Raw genomic sequence first — 6312 nt, forward strand, 5'->3', positions numbered from 1 at the left:
GATGAGTGGATGAAGAAAATGTGGTTCCTACACACAATGGAGTTTTTACTCAGCCATGAAGAAGAGTGAAATGCTGTCATTGCTGGTAATCGGAGGAACCTGGAGAACATCGTGCTAGGGAAAAACAGACTCAGAAATGTTTTCTTTCATCCGTAGAAGTCAGAAAAAAGGATGGGAGAAGTTTTCATGAAAGTAGATCAGTTAGGATGAGAGGGAAAGGGAGGAACGGGGGAAGGAACCTGACCAGCTTGTGTTGTGTGTCAACAAATCTATCACAATGAATCCCACTGCTTTGTATGATCACAATGAGTCAATGAAAACTGTTAAAGAACACATATAGAGAGATATTCCTCCCAACAAGTGTTCTGTCTACTGGGCCCGGGAAACTCCAACCTGGGCAAACGTCTTCTGTGTAAATATTTTAAAGGGTTCTTGGCAATCCTCATTCCTACTCTCGGGCGACAAGGAGAGAGACGTAGATAACCTCTTCAGCTGCCTTCAGTCCCGGGGTACCTTTCGCAGGTGGTAGGAGCAGCCGCTCACGTTTTGTGCACAGTCATTGGTAAATGTGTTTTCCTGGTGCTGGGGTGGAGCCCAGACCCTGCAGGTGCCACGCAAGGCTGAACCATGGAGCAGCCCCTCGGCCCCGCCCAGCACCCTCGGCTTCCGAGATCCTGCAGGGCCTTGAAACGTCCCACCAGCCCCAGCAGCATCCACGTCCCTCTTGCTCAACTGTCTGCTCTTTCTCATCACCTGTGTTGATGGTGTAGAGGTTGCTTCATTTTCTTCCTGATGGAAAACCAATCATGGAAACCCAGCTATTCCCTAACCACCCCGTCCCCAGTGGATGGATGCCACCATCCACACAGATAACCACAGCACCTGGTCCTGGGCTTCACCTCCCAGGGTACAAGTTCCCTGCAGGTAACCACGGTCCACAGACATCACTGTGGTGAACCAGAGTTTGAGGCGTTGCCAGAGCAGGGGTGGAACGTGCACGTGACCTGTGGTTTCCATTGTTTTATTGCTGGTCGATCCTACTGTGCCCGACTTATCAATCGAGCTTTCTCATAGACCTGCCTGCACAGGGAAACCAGCGGGCTGGGTACCTTGCACAGTCCTGGCCCCGCGGGGCTCTTGGGGTGGCTGTAAATGCCCATATCCAGCACCCTCTCTGGAGGCTATCACCTGCATCAGTAAGAGGGTGCTTCCAACTTCCCGAATGTACTCATCTTGCCCTCCACCCACTCACCCTGGTCGAGGTGAAGAGATATCCTTATGTGTCGCCCTCAAAAGTCTGAGGACAGCACCTCTGTGGTGGGTCCGTGGCCGTGGCCCCCCAGTCTAAGCCCCAGCTCACCCACTCTGCTCGCTCTGTGTGTCTCCTCCTCTCCTGGCTGCAACCTGTAAACGTGCAAAGTCACTCCTACTTCCAAAAGTCCATTTTCAGAGGTACCACAATGGGCAGGAGCCCCAGGTCGCACGGTCCTTGTGAACAAGATGGAGACCCTCAACGAGGGGGGATTTTGCCCCCGAGGGCACACCAGGTAATGCCTGGACCCCTGTGTGGTGGCAAAACACACACAGCCTCAGTTTCCCCTCTGTGACCTTCCTAGGGGAGGAATTGGGCGGGATTTAACCCTCGCAATCACAGGCAGCCAGCACTGCCATCTACTTCCAGAACTCAAGTCACCAGAGGGAAATTCCACAGCCAGTCACTCTGCACCCCTCCCCCAGTCCCAGAAACACCCATCTGTCCCTATGCATTTGACCATTTCGGATTTTTTTTTTCAATATCACTGGTCCTCCTGGCTCCCAGTGGACAGAAACCAGGGATGCACCCACACACCGTGGGGCACAGGTGACCCCACCCAAAGAACGGCCTGGCCCTTGGTGTCAGGTGTTCCAGGGTTGAAGCCCTGCGGTGGAGGGGAAGCCGGGAGGGGTCCTGCCTGAAACAGCATCCTCAGGGTACAGCCCCTCCTTCCGTGTCCACACTGGGAAATGAAGACCTAGCAGGAGGTTTTTCTCACCCTGCAGGAGGCGCTGTTGACGGCCTCAGCCCGTGATGTCCAGTGGGACCTCTCCCCATCTCCTGTGCCTCCTCAGCACCAGGCTGTGGGGCAGGACCATTCGGGGCTGGGTGTGGCGACCAAAAGGTCTCACTGCCGGAGGTCCCGCGGGCAGCAGTTCACACACCGAGGACACCCCCTCAAGGGGACCAAGCGCTGTGCTGGTCCTCTAGGCTGTTCACTTATGTAGATAAAGTATCTATGGGGGAAATTCTGCAAAGCTCTAACTAAGACATATTTCAAGGGCAGGGATGTGGCTCAGTGGTAGAGGCTTGCCCGGCCCGCACAGGGTGCACCTGGGTGTGATCCCCAGCGCTGCAAAATTATGTATTAGTTACATATTTAAACCATGCAGAAGGCTAACCAGACATTCCCAATCCTGAGCTAGCTCCACTACCTTGCGTCTTTGTTTTTAATATAAGTTGGGTTGTACGTGGGATAGCTCTGTACCCCCGTGGAACCCAGAATTTTGACTCAGATCCACGTCTCATAACTTGACCACTCCCCCCGACTGAATTTCTGAAGTATTTTCCTTTGATGTGAACTGTCGATCTGACATCTTCGCCTAACTGCATCCCCCTGAACACCAGCACCCAAAGGCCAGGTTCCTATCAGCTGAGCACAACCATGGAGAGTGGCCACAGCTTCGTGGAGCACTTGAGAAGGCCCTCCTTGCTGGACCCACCAAGGACCTCAGAGTAAAGGACACCGGGTCCTCCATGGCCAGAGTGGCTGAGTCAAGTCATCCCACCTCCGTTCTCGAGATACAAGAATTGTCAGCCTTTCAACTAAATGGTTGTCGAGAGGCGACTGCTTCTGAGATGGACTTTGGCACTGTCCCATCTCAGGTTTCCGTCCAGTCCCGTCACCTGTCACTTACATTTGGTGGAAGTTGAGTGGGGATATGGGCGAACCCCTCGGTCAGCGCCTGGGAACCAACGCTTGAACGGGACGTTGAGCTTTTAATTCTGAAGCTGCCTTGATGTGTCTTCTATGAATTACCAGAAACAGCTCACAGCACAGGACGGGCCATCCCGCCTCCCACTGCTGAGGCATGGCGGGGAGGGACAGACAGGGACAAGTCTGAGGTTTCCAGTGAGACCACGTGGCCAAACGGTGCTTCTGAAGTAACAGGACGGACCAGAGCAGGTCGGAAAACCATGGCCAGCGCCGAACCCTGCCGGAGCTGGCTCTGTAAATAAAGTCCTACGGGCACAGAGCCCTGCCCCTCCGTTGACCCAGGGTGGCCACTGCCCTGCACCAGGGCAGGGTTCAGCAGCGTGGCAGGACCATGTGGCCTGCAATGCCTAGCAAGTGCCTCTCCGGCCTTTTGAGAAAAAAATTCGCCAAATCCTAAGTTAGGATATTAAAAAAAAAAAAAAAAAGTAACAAATATACTGATCCTGGGGCTGGGATGTGGCTCGGTGGTGGAGCACTTCTGGGTTTGATGCTCAGCACCACATAAAAATAAAGGTATTATGACCATCTACAATTTAAAATTTAAAATATATATATAGACACGGATCCTGCAGACTCACCAGCGGCGACTGAATTGGGCGGACAGAAGGAACAGACAGCCTGGAGCGTGCTCCCTGGGCACCCTTTTCCCAGCGACACCCCGCTTTCGCCCACGTGCACATCGACAGAAGCAGCTCCGAGATCAGCACTTTATTACCGTGAGGTGCGCGATCGAGAGCGGGTGCAAGACTCGCAGAACTCGCCGTGAAGCAGGGACATCGACCCGATTCCAGGCCTGACCCCTTGACCTCCACTAAGAGACCCCATCCCCCCACACGTTGTCAGTGGGGAGAAAGACTCAGGCTGTCGAGAAGAAGAACCGGCAGCAGGAGGGAGCCGTGGAGCCCGGGGCACTCTCCACGGTCAGCCGGGGGTTGCTCTCCTTCACCTCCCTCAGCAGCACCTGCAGCCTCGCCTTCCACTCGCCCATCTTCAGCCTGGAGGACCAGAGGACGTCAGCGGTTCCAGAACACCTAGTTTCGTCGTCCCCCAGGGTCCTTGCGGACCGCCCAGGTGCCCAGGAATCGGTCTCAGGCTCACGCAGGCAACGTTTCTGGATCCACACAACAGGGACCCCGAGAAACGTCCGAGTACAGGCGGACATCGCCTGAAGGACGGCCAGCGGCCCCCTGGCTGCAGTCGTTTCTGCGGTTGCCACGCAGTGGACCAGGCCTCTCTGCAGGCACACCTGTTCTCAGGTGGCCCCTCCCACCACCACCCCTGTCCACCGGGGGGAGCAGCCCTGCGCTGCCCGCTGGAGAGACAGGCACGCACCAAGCCAGGTGACCTCCCGAGAAGGCTGGCTGCAGACAGGCCAGTCCTCGGTTCCCACACCAGAGGCTGGTCGTCCATCTGAACGTGGAAGAGAGATTTCCGGAGGGCGGGACGGCGGGGGACCGAGGAGGCTGGAGAGCAGCACCGCAGGAGGAGCGGCCCTGGTGTTCACGGCTCAGGGAGGTGGCCCTGGTTCACGTCACCTGCGGTGCGTTTTCAGTCAGCAGAAGAGGAGCCCAGAGGCTCCAAACGCCAAGTAATAAGGAGCAGGAAATACGAACCGTGCCGATTGGGGCGGCGCTCGCTGGGTACGGCTGGTGCGGTGTCCTGCTGGCCCGGTGGGTGGCGCACACCCGCAATCCCAGCTACCCAGAGGCTGGAGGACTGCCAGTCAGGGCCAGCCTGGGAAGCTTGGCAAGACCCCCGCTTCAAATAAACAAAGGGCTGGGCGTGCGGCTCAGCGGTAGAGGCCCTCCCGGTCTAATCCGCAGCACCTCAGAACACATCGCAGTCCCCCATGAATGCGTGCAGCTGTTACATGTCAATCAAGATTATGTTTAATCTTTTCTCTCACGCTTCTCTCTCTCCTACTCACTTTCTCTATTCTCCTCGCTTTTCCACTCTCTCTAGTGCGTGCCCTTTCTCGTTCCCTTTCTTTTCCTCTCATTTTCTCTCTTACCCTGCAGGGAGACACTTTGTTTGCTTAATAAACTCTCTTATGTGATTTAAAAAAAAAGATTATGTTTAAACGTCCAGGGAGGTAGGAACGGTAAAGACCCGGATGTGATCAGTACACACCTCATACATATATCCAACCATACTGCACCTCACATACATGTACTATTAAAGTACTAAATATTTGAGTGAGTGAATGAACTCTTTTCTAAAGCCAAGAAGGTATTGGTCAGTCAGACATTCAGCAGAACTGGGCACAGTGGCTCATGCCTATAATCCCAGCAACTGGGGAGGCTAAAGCAGGAGGATCACAAGTTCAAGGCCAGCCTGGGCAATTTAGCAAGGACCTAAGCAACTTAGGGAGAACTTGTCTCAAAATAAAAAATAAAAAGGGGTGGGGGTGTAGCTCAATGGATAAGCGCCCCAGGTTGGATTCCCAGTGCAGGGAAGGATGTCCACTGAGAAGGCCAAAGTGACCCCAGGGTGAGATAAACCTGGATCCACCTGGCCACGTCCAGCTCCACGCATGTGAGATGAGAAGGCGGAGTGTCACTTAGGGAACGACAGAGGACAGAAGTAGATCCAGACCCTAACACGAGGCGAGAGGCCACAGGGCTCCAGGTCAGCCACCATATTTCCCGGTGGACTGTGGACCCACTGTGTGCTCCAGCCTCCTGACACCCCTGCGGCTGCAGACCAGGTGGAGTGGGCACCGTATCTGCAACCAAACTCCCCGGAATGGGGACATTCCCAAGGAAGTAAGTGTCGCATTCCTGGAGCAAAGGACAGTGGCCTGGCCACCAGGCATGTCACAAGCTCCACATCTTCACTAGTGGCAAGAAATCAGAACACCGCCTACCAGGTCCCTACCCCAGGTCTCCCTGACAACGAGGTGGCAGGGAGGTGGGACGGTGCACAGAGGACCAGAGCAGGGTCAGGCGAGACCCCGCCCTGCCGCCTGTTAAATCAGCTTTGGAACGGGCGCTCCTCCTCTGCCTGACCCGTGGCCGCCCTTGCTCCACGTGGCAGGGAGGAAGACTGCTGTGAGAGTGCACAACTTAGCTCTGCACCGCTGGAAGTGCGAAGCAAAAGACCAAAGGAAGCCAAAGACAGATGGAGTCACTGCAGGGATACGGAGGTTCACACCTCAAGGAGACCTTGAAATGTGAGGGCCAGGGCTGGTTCTGGAGAACCAGCTTCTGCACAGCGGAGACCAGAGACCCTGGAACCCTGGAGGTAGCAAAGCAGGAACCACGCGTCCTGGCTGGGCTGT

This window comes from Sciurus carolinensis, chromosome 16 (genome assembly GCF_902686445.1).
Source record: "Sciurus carolinensis chromosome 16, mSciCar1.2, whole genome shotgun sequence".
Classification (NCBI taxonomy): Eukaryota; Metazoa; Chordata; class Mammalia; order Rodentia; family Sciuridae; genus Sciurus; species Sciurus carolinensis.